This window comes from Coenobita brevimanus, chromosome 40, assembly GCF_032717465.1.
Source record: "Coenobita brevimanus isolate Jiangsu-jjx chromosome 40, ASM3271746v2, whole genome shotgun sequence".
NCBI lineage: Eukaryota > Metazoa > Arthropoda > Malacostraca > Decapoda > Coenobitidae > Coenobita > Coenobita brevimanus.
Window position 1 is genome coordinate 44634110 of NC_136993.1, and position 18560 is coordinate 44652669.

Sequence of the window (18560 nt, forward strand, 5' to 3'; positions counted from 1 at the left end):
ACGACACTTTTGTGATTCTGTGTTATTTTGAATTCGCCTGGGCTTTGAAGTGGTGACTTGTATCATCTATCAGTACTGCCAATGTCCAACACTAGTCAGCACTCCTAATCTCATCTGTACTCCTATCCATTGTTGACAATTTAGCCATTTCTCCCCGTTCTTGACTCCCCTCCCTACCGCCCCTCCATTACCCTATCCTCTCGCCTGCACGGCGGTGCTACGCTAAGTAAATCTTCCCTGGAATTTTTCACTGATTTCATCCATGGAAATAAGCCCTATGCCCTATTCTTATACCAAATAATATATACAAGAAAGAAATAAGGTAAGTGAGAGTGCCCTACACCTGGAATTGGCTAATTATCACCTGACAACACCTCACGTGCACTCGTTCGCTAATTTTTGCTGTTTATTTCCCTTTGAAATATGCCGTATAATCTGTTTTCGTAATAAAAATATATATAAGAAAGGAAGGGAGAAGCCTAAGTGATATTTACATTCACCTGGAACTACCTAATTATTGCAGGCCACCACACTGTATTCTACAATAAGTAAATCTTCCTTGGAATTTTCCACTGATTTCATCCATTGAAATAAGCCCTATGCCCTATTCTTACACCAAATAATATATACAAAAAAGAAATAAAGTAAGTGATAGTGCCATACACCTGGAATTGGCTAATTATCACCTGACAACACCTCACGTGCACTCGTTCGCTAATTTTTGCTGTTTATTTCTCCTTGAAATATGCCGTATAATCTATTCTCGTACTAAAAATATATATAAGGAGGGAAGGGAGAAGCCTAAGTGATATTTACATTCACCTGGAACTACCTAATTTATAATGTATTGTCTAGATTTCCCGCCAATCATTTCACTGCTATATATTGGCAGCTGTCAAGAGGCTGACGTTGGCAGTAATGCATTTCCCTAGGTAGGCCACCCAGGCCCACCCCTATCATTTCACTGTCATCTTACAATGTGAAGGTATGTCTGTTTGCTCCTGCTAACTTCAGCCACTTTTTACCCCCATGCAAAAGGCCCTGTGACCTTTACCCCCTACTAAACCTCATGTGGAAAGAGGTAAAGGGCTGACAATTGATAGACAGTGACTATGATCTTTTTATTGAGTAAAACAGTGCAAGTATAAACAGCAAGAAAGCAATGAATGTAAATATAAGTGAACAGTGGAAAATAGTTTTATAAGTTAATTCAAGTGACAGTGCATAACACAGTGTAAATAAAAGAGAAATGTAAATAATGTAAATAAAGTAGAGAACGTAAATAGAAATGTAAATAAGTGGCATTATAAGAATACGAGTATATATACTAGGAGTAATGAAAGTGAAAGTTTCACTCTAGCATGTATGAATACTATGAGTTATGACAGTGAAGGTGAAAGTGACATTCACTCTCAATGCTAGTATACAGGACGAGAAAGTGAATGCTACGTTTTTTACTGAAAGAAATTGAATCCCTACAGTGACAATAAACAACTATTACTGAAGGAAACTTATGGATAAAGACTGTAGCTATATATAAGTGCCAACGGCCATACCACGTTGAGTACACCGCTTCCCGTCCGATCAGCGAAGTTAAGCATCGTTGGGTCTGGTTAGTACTTGGATGGGTGACCGCCTGGGAACACCAGATGCTGTTGGCATCCCTACGTGTCAAGTGGGGTTGGTGGAGGATTAGTGCCCCTCCCTGTAAAACAATTAACTCTAAGCCGTTGGCCACCCCGTTTGGGATACATGGCGTCTGGCAATGAATGAATGAAAAATATAGTAACAGAAATATAAACTGAGTGTTTTTATGAATAATAGACAACACTAGCGGCGAACGATCGGAAGTGGGATGGTCATACGCCCTCGTAATTTTCATTGCTTTCACAGTGTTTTTTGGGGGGAGTATAGATTCCAAACTATTTGAGAATCATAGATTAGTGTTTCTAGTGATAATATCAGGCTGTGGTAATCATATTACGAGTTGTCGGGAAGTGTAAAGTGGAGACTTCGTTACCTAACTTCAGAGGTCTCCACAAGTCCTACGGTACTCGATGAAGGATCAACAAACATCTAAGGAGAAAGCTGAACGTATGTGCCATAAGTTTATATGATTTTAATATTCTAGGACTAATAACTGATTTTTGGCAAATATTTTTTGAGAGTCTTTCGGAGCACGAATATGCCCGCAGGAGCCGCAAGTCAAAGCAAAACAAGCCCGCGGTGTAAGGGTTAATAACTTCGTGAGATATATTGTGAAAATCAATCAAACAATCATGAACAGGGACTCGAACTCAGATCACCACCAATATTTACTGAACTCTTCCCTGGTCCATGACCCACACATCCATAAAATTTCACTGCAGTCTATCAAAAAGCATTTTGAGGTATCTTGTGGACAAACAAACAAACAGACAAACAGGGTTCAATACATAACCTCCTCCAAATTCGCTGAGGTAGGTAATCAAACGTCACCATTGCACAGCTGCAAGAATGTATAAACTTAAATTCTCGAGGGCTTTCAAAACTAACAACATCCACCAAAATGTACGGTTGACTGACTGATTAACAGAAATAAAATCTGGCGACAAAACACCCAGGGTCTATATCACTGGACAACATGGCAAAAGACGACAACAAAGAATAAAAACAGACAAAAATCTAAAACACATGTAAAAATAAAAGCATTAAAAAACTCAAAAACATACCAAAATTGTTAAAAACACCAAAAATTAACTCTAAAAACTGAAAACAAGAAAAAAAAACATTAAATACTAAATCTTATGAAGCAATCTAGCTGCCTCCACAAAGTTGAGGATTTCACCTACACAAACTTGAGAGTTTCCCCTCCCATACAACAGGCCACCTCCCTATGCACCTACGAAAGACGGTTCAAGCTATCACCAGCCTGGTGCTCAGAGAGGTACTGATGACGCAAATCCCTGAGACTGAGGCACTCCACCAGCAAGTGCCAAACAGTTAGGAGGAGCAAGCAATTATTTTACAAAGGAGGGAGAGCTCCCTTCATTAAAAATCCTTGAGAGAACCGGGTGTGGCCAATTCACAGCTGCCATAAAGTCGTCTCCGATTGACAAGGCAGTCATCTTGTTAGCCGTCACACCATCCCAGCAGTCTTGACAACAACGCGAAATCCGTCCAAAAACAAATGGGCAAAAGTTACATGCGGGCAGCCGATGTAGAGGAGGATGGGATTTCACAATAGAAGGAGGGCGAGCTGATGTTGCCTTAACCAGCAGATCAGCCCCATCATTTCTGGACACCCCCGTATGGGTAGAATTCCAACATAGCCCTGTTTGATGACCACGATAGTTAAGGAGGGAAATTCATTAGAATATCGATGTAACCACTGGACGAAATGCAAAAAGCAACAGGTGTGTGTGTGTGTGTGTGTGTGTGTGTGTGTGTGTGTGTGTGTGTGTGTGTGTGTGTGTGTGTGATCATAACAACAAAATAAGTTGTACAATTTTAATTCATTTTTAACCAGGTCAGATGTCATGGTTACAGGGAAAGTTTAACATAACAGTTTTGATCGGATTTGGACCACAGGACAGAGGTCGAGGACACAGGGCAAAGTATAATATATGACCCTTCAAACAAACAAGGGCTGCAGGTGTTGGGCTCTAGAGTACTCCTTCTTGTTTAATTATTACTAGCAGGTGTACCCAGCAATGCCTAGGTATAATCCTATCATCATGCATACCGTCATTGCCTGGGACCCTGAATGGCCACTTCCTCTGTGGGAGAAAACCCCTGGCTTTCCATTTCTCCCAGTGAACCTATGTTCCTAATTGCGCTCATTTCCTCAGGGATATATTTCCCATGAACCTACTCCTTACATGAAGCAGTTTCCCCCAACCCTCCAACGAACCATACCCAACCCACCAATCCATCCACCCACCCAACTCATTTTAGCTATTAATGACATGGTTGTAGAAGCAAAATAATCTGTATTTATTGGCTGCCATGGGTTCATCATGTTCATTTGATTATTTCTAATTAGTTTTGATCACGGGTACCAGGGGCGCCTTTAAACAACTGTTAATATTTGAATTCGTTGTACAAGGTTACACCTGTTAGAGCTGTTTAATGAGCTCTTTATGCATATCCCTTGATATCTATGCATGACAGACAGACTGAGAGACAGGCTTTCTCTTCTATATACAAAGTGCAACCCGAAACTTCCAGTAATTTGAATATTGTAGGAAAATAAGTTACCTTACCTCCTAATTCTCACTGTCACCTTCAAAGTAGTCCCTTGGGCATGAATACAGTGGTCCCAGCTTTTTTACCACAAGTCCATGCACCCTTGGAAGGCTTGAGACATGATGGTCTTGAGCACCTCCTGTGATTCTGTCTGGATCTCCTCAGTCGAGTCAAATTGACGCCCTTTCAGTCGTAATTTCAGCTTGAGAAACAGAAAAAAGTCGCAGGGGGCAAGGCGAGGTGAATAAGATGGGTGGGGAATGAGTACCATGTTAGTAGAAGCCAGAATTGCGGGACAACAATTGATGTGTGGTTTGGGGTGTTGTCATGATGCAGGACCCAGTCCTTGTTCTCCCACTGTTCTGGGCGTTTGCAGTGGATGTTCTCCCTCTGACGCTGCAAAACTTCACAGTAAAACTTTCTGCTGACAGATTGACCAGGAGGGACGAATTCCTTGTGAACAATCCCTTGGATATCTAAGAAAATGATTAGCATCGACTTACACTGCTGCACCATTAATTTGCCATTACAAAACTGCCAAACCAAATTACTGGAACATTTGGGTAGCACCTCGTATATGGATGTGGCAGTCATTATGGCATATGTAACAATCCGCCGCGTGGTTATCTAGTTACGGGGCGGACTCCACATTTGGTGTAAGGTAAAGACACAAGAAACAGAGTGGAACTTAACTATACTTTAATATTAAACCTTACACTATAAAAGTACCTAACAACATTATGACAAGTAACAAGGTTAATAACAAAGATTAAAGTTATAACACAAACAGTAGTTACTGCACAAAGAACAAGACAAATAGATCAGGTAGTTAAGCAAACGGACAAAGGGAAACAGTTACAGGCAAGATATAGAATTATATGATATACAAATAATACAAAATTGATATACACCCTCTTCCACGTCACAAGGTCACCGAGCACTGTTACCGTAAGGGAGGTGAATGGGGCGGTGTAAACCCACTCAGGGAGGAGGAACACTGTCAGCCGTTAATAGTGTGAGTCTGCCTTCTCTGACTGAAGCAGCGGTATATATACCCCCACGGGTGAAGCCCGGCTTGTTTCACCTAGCCGTGTGGGGCTCCGAGGCGGTGATCCAACCGTAACGAGGGAGCCCAGCACTCCAGTAGTTTAGTGGGGGCGTCACACCTCCCCCCTAAAACGACGCCCCATCGAAGAGGTGGTGTCGTAGAGGCTGTGTTACAGGCGGCTGAGTGTGTCTGCTAGGAGATTTTCTGAACCTCTGATGTGGTGAATGTCGATGTTAAAGGGTTGGAGGTATAGGGACCATCTTAAAAGCCGTTGATTCGAGAACTTGTTTCGATCCAGAAATGAGAGGGGGTTGTGATCTGTATACACTTGCAGAGGGGCACTGTTAGGAGAAAGGTAGCACTCAAACTTTTTGATGGCAGAGATGATGGCGAGTAGCTCCTTCTCTATAGTGGAGTAGCGACGTTGATGGACGTCCAGCTTTGCAGAGTGGTAGGAGACAGGGTGTAGTATGCCTTCCTTCTCTTGAAGCAGGGCGGCTCCCACAGCTTCTTCACTGGCGTCAGTGTGTAGGATGAACGGCTTGTTGAAGTCCGGCGAGAGCAGCACGGGATCTTGAGTGAGGAACGTTTTGAGTTGGTTGAAGGAGGTCTGGCAGTCGTCCGTCCAAATGAATGGTACAGAGCCACTCGTCATCCTGGTGAGTGGAGCAGCTACCTTGGCGAAGTTAGGGCAAAATCTCCGGTAGTACCCGGCCATTCCCAAAAAACGCATCAGCGCCTTCCGGGTAGTGGGTGCAGGGTACTGGATGATGGCAGAGATGTTGGCTGCTTTGGGACGGAAGACTCCTCTGCCCACCTCATGTCCCAAGTACGTCACCGTGGCCCGGCCAAAAGTGGTCTTGGCCAGCTTCACCGTGAGGTTGGCGTCGTGTAGTCTGGACAGCACCTCAGAGAGTTGGCAGAGATGTTGCCGCCAGTGGGGAGAAAAAATTAGTATGTCGTCCAGGTAGACTGATACTCCATCTAAGTCTTGCAATAGATAATTCATGGCCCGCTGGAAAGTGGCAGGACTATTCCTCATACCGAAGGGCATTACAGTATATTGGTAAAGCCCGAAAGGAGTAGCAAAGGCAGAGATGAGCTGAGCATCATCAGTTAGAGGAATTTGGTAATAGCCCCGAAGCAAGTCAATTTTAGTAATGAACTGCGATTGTCCCACCTCATCAATCAGATCATCTACCCGGGGGAGTGGATAGGCGTCTGGGATCGTGACAGAGTTGACTCTACGATAATCAGTGCAGAGACGTATTTGTCCATCTTCCTTGGGCACGAGTAGACAGGGTGATGCCCACGGGGACTGGCTGGGGACTGCTAATCCTTGGTCCAACAGGTAATCCACCTCCTTCTGCATCTGTGCTTTTTTCTGTGGATGTAACCTATAAGGGTTGCATTTAATTGGATGGGTTCCTGGCACCAACTCTACTTTATGAGAGGTGATGGTACATCGGCCAGGATTGTTATTAAACAATTTAGGGTACTGTCTTATAATTGTTTCTAAATCCTGTTTTTGTATTGGTGTGAGGTGTTGGAGATATTGTTGGAGATTGTTAAGTATCTCCGAGTTGGACAGTGGAGGGGTTGGAATGGTGCTAGCTAACTCCGGCTCCTGAACCATAGGGCGGACGCAAGGGATCTCATGCAAGGTTTCAGGAGGGTTGGAGCTTGCTGTATTTATGGTGTGTTGTAAGTCTACGGGTAACACGAGTTTCGGGGAGTTGTCTGGTGGTTCCTGGTGCTTATAGGGCTTAAGTAAGTTAATATGAACAAGTTGAGTTGCCTTGCGACGGTCTGGGGTCTCTAATATATAGTTGTAATTTGATAGTTTTCTCTGAACTCTATATGGACCGTGATATTTTGCTTGTAGAGGAGAGCCAGTGACAGGGATGTATGCCAAAACCATATCACCCTCATTGAATTCCCTAACCTGAGATTTATTATCATAGTGACTTTTCATGACTGTCTGGGCACGAATTAAGTTCTTCTTAGCAAAAGCTCGAACCTTACTCAATTTATCCTGAAGGGAATTTATGTACTGTTGGACAGTTATCAGTTTACTGGTGGGTGAAGCTATCATATGGTCTTTGATCACTTTAAGGGGCCCCCTTACCTTCCTTCCATACAAAAGTTCAAAAGGAGAAACACCCAAGGAGTCAGATGGTGTTTCACGAATGGCGAAAAGAAGGAAGGGCAGTCCCTCATCCCAATCATGATCCTCCTCATGGCAGAATTTACGAATCATAGTCTTGAGAGTTTGATGTAGTCTCTCTAATGCACCCTGCGACTGTGGATGGTAAGCTGTGGACAGAGTTTGTTTAATCCCTAATTCCTTAAGGACCTGGGTAAATAGTTCACTTGTAAAGTTAGAACCTCTGTCTGACTGGATTTCCTGAGGAATGCCAAATATTGTAAACATGTGTGTTAAGGTTTTGGCCACATTTTTGGAGGAAATGTTCTTTAAAGGAAATGCCTCAGGATATCTAGTGGTAGGGCACAAAGTAGTGAGTATATACCGATTGCCTTTCTTGGTCTTAGGAAGTGGTCCAACTATGTCAATAATAATCTTTTGGAAAGGCTCAGCAGGTACTCTAATGGGTTGTAAGGGGTAAGGTGGAATTACTTCATTCGATTTACCTACTACTTGACAAGTATGGCAATTCTTAACAAAGTCAGTTACATCCTTCTTCATGCCTGGCCAGAAAAATTCAGTTAGCAATCTAGAATAAGTTTTTTTTATACCTAGATGGCCTGCAAGGCCTGCATGAGCAACTTCCATTACAGGATGCCGCAAGCTTTTTGGTAGTACTATTTGATGGTACTCAGCCCATGTGTCATCATCACCTAGTTGGGATGGCTTATACATTCTCATGAGTACTCCATCTTGGTGGTAAAATGAAGGAGGATGGATTATATTATCCTTGGAAATGGCTTTATTATGCAATTGAATCAGGGAAGTGTCACTTTGTTGCGCTTCTTTAAGACTTTGTTCAGAAAATATGGTAGGAATGATGCTTTGGGGAGGTAGGGTAGGTTTAATTACTGTACTACCTTTGGATTGTGATCTGGTAATGGCACAACTAGGGAATAAGTTAGGTTGGGCTTGTTCAAGATCATCTGTTGGATTCTGAGGCAAAGGAGACTTACTGACAACTAGAGGAGGGTAAACAAGTCCTCCAGCCAGATCGTTGCCAAGAATGAAATCAACATCTGGAATGGGTAATGATTCATCTTCACTTACCCCTATGGTGACAGTTCCCTGGACCAAGCCACAGTTCAGGTGCACTCTGGCCAGAAGAGTGGGGAAGGGATCGTGAAAGTCCCTCAGATATACCAATTCTCCGGTATAGTTATCCTGGATATTGGGTAAGGCAGATTTCCGGATGAGGGATTGAGCAGCGCAAGTGTCCCGCACTATCTGGACAGAGTGCTCCTGTTGGCCAGGACCAAGCGCGACTGTACCGGTGGAACGGAATGGCTGGAATGGATCAGGAGAATTAGCATTGGGTGGCATGGATTGGATGGAAGCAACAGGCTTTTTTGCAGAGATCTTGGCCACTTTGCACTTGGGGTCTGGGCAATTTGTTATTATATGCCCAGGTTTTTTACAAAAAAAACAGACAGGAGTGTTCTGTGCCACTTGCTTACCATCTTTGTTTCTATCTGTGTTCTTATTACTATCAGCACCTTTGGAACCACCAGGCAACCTAACAGTGAGTGAATGGGTTTTCCTCTCCCTGGGGGGTGAGCGATGCAGAAGTGAGTAGATATCAGCCAATTGGGCTGCTTTAAGCACATCAGTCTCCTCCCTATCGATAATGTGTACCTTGATAGAGTGTGGAACTCTTCTCAAGAACTCTTCAAGAGCAACTAGATTAAGTAACTTATCAAAAGTGTTCACAGATGCAGACTTTAACCATCGTTTTAAGGAACAGAAGCTTATCAGAGGCAAACTCAGCATAGGTTTGGTACTGAAGTTTAACAATGTTACGGAAAGCTTGGCGGTAACCCTCTGTGGAGATTGAATAAGCTGCGAGAATGGCCTTCTTGACTGTTTCATAATCAGTGTTGTTCTCAATGTTGTTACAAACAGTTAAAGCCTTATCTGATAGTTTAGGCTTTATGAGCCATACCCAGTCTGCTTCAAGGATCTCGAAATGTCTGGCTGTTGATTCAAATTCCCTAAAGAACGCCTCAGGATCGTTATCAGGGAAAGATGGGATTATTTTTACATATTTAAGCAAGTCAGATTTACGAGGTGTTTGAGATGTAGGGAGATTCTGAGGTCCTAGCAGGTTTGGTTGTGTGCCTGCTAGTTGGGCTTGAAGAGCCTGAAGTTGCAATTCATACTGCCTATTTCTTTCCTTTTCTTCATGTTCACGTTCACGCTGTCTTTCTCTTTCTTCATGTACCATTTTCTCACGTTCATGTTCTCTTTCCTCTCTTTCATACTCCATTTTCATTTGCATTGCCTGCATCTCTACTTTCTTTATCTCCAACAGGATTTGAGGATCTTTAATTATACTAGAAGCTTCTAGCTCCACTGCAGAGGCTTCGACTACCTCTGTGTCTCCTAAGTGGGTCAGAATTAGTGCTCTTAACTTATCTTTCCTCACATCCTGAGCGAATGGAATTTTAAATGACTTAGCAATGTACTTAAGGTCATCCTTTGATATTTTAGCAGCTTTAAGTTCATCCAAGGAGGGGTTGCCGACAAACTCTAATGCATTAAAGTCAGTCATGGTCTTGAAAGTTCCGCACTCTTAAGTGAAACCTGCTAATGGCCTTATTTCTAAGCACTGACCAGGAATAACTGGTATAACATGTATACAGTCAACATAGTTATAAGGCAGTAAAGTGTAACAAATGATACTAGTCACGTACAGTTGGCTAACTAGCAGGGACAAGATTGGCAGTTAAGAATAGTTTAGCAATGAAAAGATATAACTCATGGGATAACAGCCGAATAGTGATGGCCGATTATCAGTAACAAGGGGATACTTATGGACAGACTAGCATTAACCGAGAAAAAGATGGTTAACTACCAGTGGAAAAAGACTAGCATTAACCGGGAACAAGATGGTTAACTACTAGTGACTGATTTTAAAAAATTTTACCTCCCGTTAAATTCTTATAAACCAGTAATTGATAAGCATGAATGAGCTTCTGATACTATAACGCAATAACAAGCCAGGTTATCCAGGAGAGTATCAGCCCACACTAACACACAAAAAAGTCCTGAATAAGTACTCTTTCGAAATAACTGGCTGAAAGAGTTTAAGAATGGTCAGGTTACCACGTAGTATACGTAATTAAAGGCTGTGAACGTCAGTGGTTCACCACAGGTACATGGGTAACAAGATGAGTCTCAAACGGCTGGTGGGAAACAAGTCCTTACAAATGGAACAGCCCAAACAATCACACCTATCCTGCTACATTAACTACCCTTAAGTGGCCACTAAGTAAGGAATTTAAAGTCAATGGAAGCAGGCCTCACCGAAGGCTACACATGTGACGTGACCCTGTGAGGCGGAGAGGTTGTATTCGTTATAATAGATAATTACTAAATTACTTAACTAGCTGATTAATTATCGATCCCGGACAGGCCCCCACATGTAACAATCCGCCGCGTGGTTATCTAGTTACGGGGCGGACTCCACATTTGGTGTAAGGTAAAGACACAAGAAACAGAGTGGAACTTAACTATACTTTAATATTAAACCTTACACTATAAAAGTACCTAACAACATTATGACAAGTAACAAGGTTAATAACAAAGATTAAAGTTATAACACAAACAGTAGTTACTGCACAAAGAACAAGACAAATAGATCAGGTAGTTAAGCAAACGGACAAAGGGAAACAGTTACAGGCAAGATATAGAATTATATGATATACAAATAATACAAAATTGATATACACCCTCTTCCACGTCACAAGGTCACCGAGCACTGTTACCGTAAGGGAGGTGAATGGGGCGGTGTAAACCCACTCAGGGAGGAGGAACACTGTCAGCCGTTAATAGTGTGAGTCTGCCTTCTCTGACTGAAGCAGCGGTATATATACCCCCACGGGTGAAGCCCGGCTTGTTTCACCTAGCCGTGTGGGGCTCCGAGGCGGTGATCCAACCGTAACGAGGGAGCCCAGCACTCCAGTAGTTTAGTGGGGGCGTCACACATAATATTTTAATAACTATTTAAAGATGGTTGTAATTGTAAACTTAAAGCCAAAGCTTTGTTCATGCAACTTTATCTACCATATGAATAATATACATGTTGAGAGATCTCTTGGTAAACAGATTACAGGCAGTAAGATGTGGAGATCACGTCACGGTCGGCTGAGCACTGGGTCTGTGGTGCTGGAGGCCGTGGGCAGCCTGCTGGGCCAGGGACTCTATGGCCGACTCTCAACCAGCCATTCAAACCACGCACTAGTCGGCACCTGGCTGCTCTTCGGTGTGGTGGTGGGAACAGCATATCGCAGCAGCCTTATTGCCTCTCTCACTCTCCCCAGGCTGCCACCCAGACCAGAGACAATTGAGGAGCTCGTGAAAGTCGTTGACAAGTAAGGATTGATCCACTGTACACAGGCAAGCGGAGCTTTCTAGTTTATTTGTAAAAAACATGTTATTGGAACAGGATTCTGTCATAATTATGGGTAGTAACTAAGTACTTAATAAAATATGTTTCTTGTTGAGGTTGGATTGACTATTCCTGTATAAACAGGTTACAATTTAACAAGAAAAATGATCGGTTATTTTATATATCCTAAGAAGAGGTTCATTTCCGTCTTTCACTTGAATGTGATGACTAAACAAAGTAATATATTTTACTTCCTGTAAGTGTACAAAAAAAAAAAAACTTGTATTATTATTTTTTTCTTAATTCAGACTGTCAATTTCTCCTTTTTATTTAACACTTTAAAATCTTCCACATTCATATCCCCTTACATTCCGCAAAACAAAAGTTATTCTTTATTATACAGTACTCTGTCTGTCTGTCTCTCTCTCTCTCTCTCTCTCTCAAGGAGCATAGTATTTGTCTCACAACAACAGCATTGCAGAGGTTACGAATGCTCAACCAGCTCTGTGCATTCTTAGGCAGAGTCAGAAGCTGATATTAAGCAAGAGATTTATTCGCCCTTGTGTGGAGTACAGTTGACATGTGTGGGGCATACTACAGATGACATGTGTGTGGCATACCTCATTCATAGCTTCAAAATACGGTGGAGACCGATATTTTCTTATAATCTCTCCCTCTCTCTCTCTCTCTCTCTCTCTCAGAATGGTAAATAGGTTACAAGAAAAAAAGAGAATTCAAACGCTGTTCTTTATTCTGAGAATGGGATTCGGGTTAAATTAGATAAGTAGAACACCCATACTTACTATGGTTTATTTCTCTACACTCTAAGTGGTCTAATCCTACACTGAGCACACAGCTTCCATATAACTACCCCATTTCTCCCATTCCTGTCGCATTACAGTGCAATACTTACTTTAATTGCAGTAATTGCCACTGGTAAATCATAACAAAAGACTGAAAATATACAATGATATTACTTTGAATCATGTACAGTTAATTGACAATTTTTGATGCTTACCATACACATGGTTGCCGACCCAAGGACTGCAACAATATCAGAAAGCAGAATTAATCTTATCAAAGTGAAAATATCTTTTCGTGCATAATAACAAATGAATTTTCTTTAACATACTAGTGAAAACAAACACCAACAATTGAAAACAGGTGTACATATACAATGGTTGGCAAAACTCAAGGCAGTGTAGTCCTCGATGACGGTCTTAACCCCAATTGCCCAGCTTTGAATCTACTGTAGCACTTGCTATATAGGCATTAATATGTCATATGTAATAGTTATGGACATGTAATAATTATATCATAGACATTATTATATACCTCCTACCACAATAGGTACCACTTGCTCAACATGCGATGTCTGGTGTTCAGGTAGAGACTTCACATCCTCTGACCAGAATGGAAAACATATCATTTTCTAGATGGGCGAGAATCTCATGATGCAGCAGACAGGAGGGGTAACTGCCCATGTGAGGGAAAAGTCCTAGACATTACACACACACACACACACACACACACACACACACACACACACACACACACACACACACACACACACACACACACACACACACACACACACACACACACACACACACACACACACACACACACACACACACACACACCGAGTTGTATGTATTCCCGGAAAGCAGCTATAAGAGTCAGGGAGCCAAAGAGAATGATAGAAGGCAGAAGGAAGCTTAGGAGATGGGATAGTGTAGGAGATTAGCCTACACACTATGTTACCCTGCACCATGATTTAACTGCCACAGTAAACCTCGCAACCCAAGAGTGTCTATAACTCACCTCACTAATGATACAAGATAGACAGAGGGGCCAGTGAGACAGAGCAGCACTTACCTCAAGACAAATCCCACAACGAGCTATTCAATGCCTCATGACATAATATTGGTAACAAAGATTCTCCACACTATCAACACTGGCGGCACAGCTACCCAGCTACTTAATTGCCTCCATACATTATCGTTATTAATACTGGTGGCAGTCGATAAACAACAGGGGTAAATAACAGCAGAAAAAGAAGAGAGAAAAGAAGCAGTAGCAAAACGTAACGAAGCGGTATAGAAGTGGTGAAGAAGGAAGAATAGGCAGCAATGAAAAGGGCAATTATTACAAGTTTCTACAACGCATCTGTATGACTTAGAAGATTACAATAAACTATAATCAACGATCAGCTATCTACTTAACTACGACCTACAACAACTATCAAAACAATTTAAACTCTGCGATTTACAAGAAACTACAAACACACTCAAGCAGCGGCAGTCTCCTACAAGCACCGACTCTACAGGCACTTCACAGGAAGAAAGAATCAGGATGGAGTAAAGAAACTGAAGCAAAAATGAAGTGAAGAGTAATGAGTGAGGAAAATGAGCAAGCATAAGGAAGTACATCTGAGCTGTGTTTGTGACACGAGGGGTAGTGTTGGCATATCACTAACTGACCTATCACCTCCAACCCCCACCAACTCCATGATTTCTCCAACACACCAGTGCAACATGTTCAACCCCACACAGGACTGCAGTGATGACCCATCGATGCTGACCAGCACCTGATGTGTTAAGCTGTGTCGACATCCCTGAACTACCACCAATCACCGACACTACCACCTAATATATATATATATATATATATATATATATATATATATATATATATATATATATATATATCCCAGTCATATAACTTTCATGTCTACACAGTGACAACAATATACACTTTCCACTGAAATACAGTACGAATCTTATACTTTTAAATGAATGAGCAATCAAACGAAATGCAAAGAGCGATTTAGTGAGTAAATAGCATTATTTTTAAAAGCCCACCAGAAGAACCAGCTTTAGCATAGCCTAATAGCCCAACACAATTAGTGGAAACAGAAAATGAACACAAAAACACAAATAACTCAACACAAAGAGAAACTGTAAACCCTACACACGAAGTACCAGTAGAAAACCAAACTCAGGAAAAAACAAAAATCCAAAGAAGGTAACAGCAAACAGATGCAATTTATACTGAAGTAAATAAAGAAGTTTTCACATGTAGACAGTTTCTCACATACTTATTTTAATCTAGGCAACTTAAATAAGAGATTACTCAGATCAGGTAAAACATTCGATTTACCTTCCAATGACAATTGCAAGGAAATTCCGGTAAAATTCGATAAGGATACTTCCAGTACACTCACTTCCTCACATCACACAAATTCAGTACCAGTACCACTGTATGTGTACCATGAAGACAAAAATTTCACATAATTTTCAGGTACTGAGGAAGACAGAAGAGACATCCAGACAGTGATAAATGAATATCAGCAATATTTCATTATAAGAAACATTACAGATGAGAAGGAAAAAGTAGCTTTTTTTTTTTTTTTTTTTTTTTTTCAGCACGATTATATCAGGAACGTTGCCCAGCTGGCAATGTGCTTAAGTCAGACAAGCTTTTGAGAGCTCTAACATATGATGATTTAAGACAGTTAGCTGGCCTAGAAAATTTAAAATGGGTTGCAGATAATGGTAATATTATGCATGTCATTGACATCATTGTACATATAGCTGCTCTATGTAAATTGCCAGAAAGAGTCCTCAAGATCTCGAAAACGATTCCTTATAATCAAAGAATGTGTTCACTGACTACATTTAAGAGACAGAATTCCACTGCAACAAAGCCAGTGTGACTGACACATCACAAGGCAATATAACGGGGATGAAAGTGCCAGCAACTGTTGCAAGGATAAAAAAAAATCTAGCCCAGGCAAATATCAAAGACAGTCTCGATCAGAGTACAAACAAACAAACAGTGAAGTGAGCTCAAGAACTCACTCATGCACACCAGACAACAGGCAGGCTTAAAAATACAGGCATAGCCCCAGTTGGCAACATGCAACAAATAGACCAAGATAATGCTAAATCACCTCTTAGGTTAAACTGAAGCGATAGGCTATGGTACTACTGTGCAAATCCAGGCCACACAAGATCTGCACGTTTCATCAAAAATAAAGAGGACAGAGACAAAGCAAAAGGGTTTAACCACTACTGTAGGCAACACAATGCTGTCAGTCACTGGACCTCAGATTGTAAGGCAATAGAGATACTAGAATCTGTCTACAAGTCGGGGGACGGTTGTACCAGCACAAACGACAACAATACATAAAACAATCAAGTAAACAAAGAGTAAGCATAGAGAGTGTTTCAGGAAATGAAAGCATTATGGTTTCTGCTTTCTGTGAAGAAAATATTTTATTATTGCCAGATTGTAGTTCACCAGTCAGGTTAACAACACAAGATGAATTAGAAAGAATTTTTAGAAATAGGAGAAAGGTTACATTCATGGAGGAACCAAACTTAGATCTATACACTGTAGATTTTTTTAATGCGAGGAAAAACCAAATGCTGAGCCTGCAAAACGTTCCTTCCAAGAAAAAAAAAAAAAAGAGAGCCAGCTTTATACCTCTATAATTTCCTCTTTCCAGGGCATCACCCTTCCCTTTATACACATTTACAGTTGTACTCTTCAGCCAGTCATCTGGGACAACACACTCATAATTAATCACATTTATCAGGTCAGTGACTAACCTCACCCCTATATATCCTGAGGTCTTCAACGTTTCGGCAGTCAACCCAGACACACCTGCTGCCTTCCCCACCTTCATCCTGCCTATTGCCTCACTCACAGTAGCAGTATCAATCAAAGGCCAAGGGCCAAACACTGGATCTGCTGGCTCCAAACCTTCCCTGTCCCAGTCAAACTCCTCATTCAACAACCGGCTATAATAGTCTCTCCATGGATCTTTAACATACTCACTGTTCACCACTACCCTTCCTTCATCATTCTTCACACACTGCTCACCTATAATATCCTGATTATCCCTCATCATCTGATTTGCCACCTTAAATATCATATATTTCCTTTCCCCATGATTCAGGTTATCAAGTAAAAGTCTTTGTGACTCACACTTCGCCCTGTATACCTCCCTTCTACCCTTACACTTGGCATTCAAGTATTCCTCCTTGCTACCACCCTTCTTCCATTCCCAGAAAAGCCTTAATTTCTACCTACCTCAGCTTCTACACCCTCATCCCACCACCAAGTTACTTAATGTCTTGGTGGTCCTCTTGTCCAACCGCATGTTACATCAGTAACTCTCAAGAGATTGTTCTTGAGGGCTCTGTACTGTTCATTAACGTCTCTGTCTATGGTTCCCTGTTCAGCCACCACTCTCCTCATCTCGCTATAGAAGCCATCCCTTACTACTTGGTTTTTCAGCCTCCATACTTTCCTCCTAGGTACATAAGTCCTCTTTTTCATCACATAAGAAAAACTTGTACATCTGCCAGCTGGGCATTCTCAAACACATCGTAACTGGTGACCAGTTCCGTCATCCAGGCTTTAGTGATTGAAGGAAGGTGGAACCAAAAATATTGGCTAATTAAGATTTGTTTAAATCTCTCCAAAAAATCAATAATAACTAGAATTCTGAAACTGCTGAAGCAATGTTCAAAGAACTCCACATTCCAGATGATAATGCCACATTCCAGAACAGAAAGACAAAAAAAAATCCACACTGGTAAATCAGAAATGGTGCACAGTCTTTGAAATACAACTGGAATAAATTATATGAGCATATGACAGCACATTTTATTGTGCTGTTCTTTATCTGTAATATCAAAAATAACATGAGATATAATTTACTGAAATTTTTACCAATGAAACCTAGAAAAAATGTCAAAATGACCTTGAAAATTACCTTGGAGGTCAAATTTGACATTTTCACCTTAAAGAATAGTCAAATTACAAGCAGTTGGTAGTACAGTTTGATCTTTAATTTTCAATACTGAGTGCAGAAAATTTATATTAAAAAATCGTCAAATCAAGTAAAAAAAAATATAGATTTGTCATAATAGCTGTTATGAAATCTTAAGACGCAGACACTCTTTGGATTCTGAAAATGCTTTTGTTATCACTGTAGGCCTGCTTTTAAGGGACATTTGGTATGACTCAATTTTTTTTTTACGGATTATGACATCCGGTCTTGTGATCAAGGTCAAGGTCATTTATACAGGGCCATATGGAGAGGATGGAGAGTGAGAGACTGACGAGGAGAGTGTATGTGAGTGAGATGGAGGGGGGGACAGGGAAGGGGAGGCCAAGGATGAGATGGAGAGATGGAGTGGAGATGTATAAGAGAGAGGGGGATGTGAGCTGGGAGCACGATAATGAAATGGCGGGGGACAGGGCGACCTGGAGGCGATTTGTTTGTGGTCACGCCTTACAGGATTAAGGAGTCTGGCAATAGATAGATAGATATCATATTCACTCATGGCCCACTACATTTCCTCGGACTTTGGTCAAAATCAGCCAAATCCTTTCCACTTTCAGGGATGGTGTGGCCATTGTGATTTTTCTGAGTATCTCACAAAGTATTGTTGGATCTCAGTAGCAATGCCCAAGTGCACTAGTATGTGTTGAGGACTACATACTGGAACATTTGCAAAGGAATTGATTCTATAGTTTTTTGCTTGGGAGAGCAAAAATTGAAAAAATAATAGAGGTACTAGCATTAGGATTTTTTTGTGTGCTAAAACAAGACTGCAACCAAGATACAGCGCTCCTAAAAATTCGTCTCTCTCTAACGGTCTTGGAATGCC

At 41.4% G+C, this 18560-nt stretch overlaps 1 non-coding gene across 1 annotated transcript; it reads left to right on the top strand.

The window, feature by feature from the left end:
* The first annotated feature begins 1542 nt into the window (after positions 1-1542).
* On the top strand, positions 1543-1661 carry LOC145397409 (5S ribosomal RNA). The gene has a single exon (XR_013896982.1). It is a non-coding gene; the product is annotated as a 5S ribosomal RNA (ribosomal RNA).
* Positions 1662-18560: the final 16899 nt, after the last annotated feature.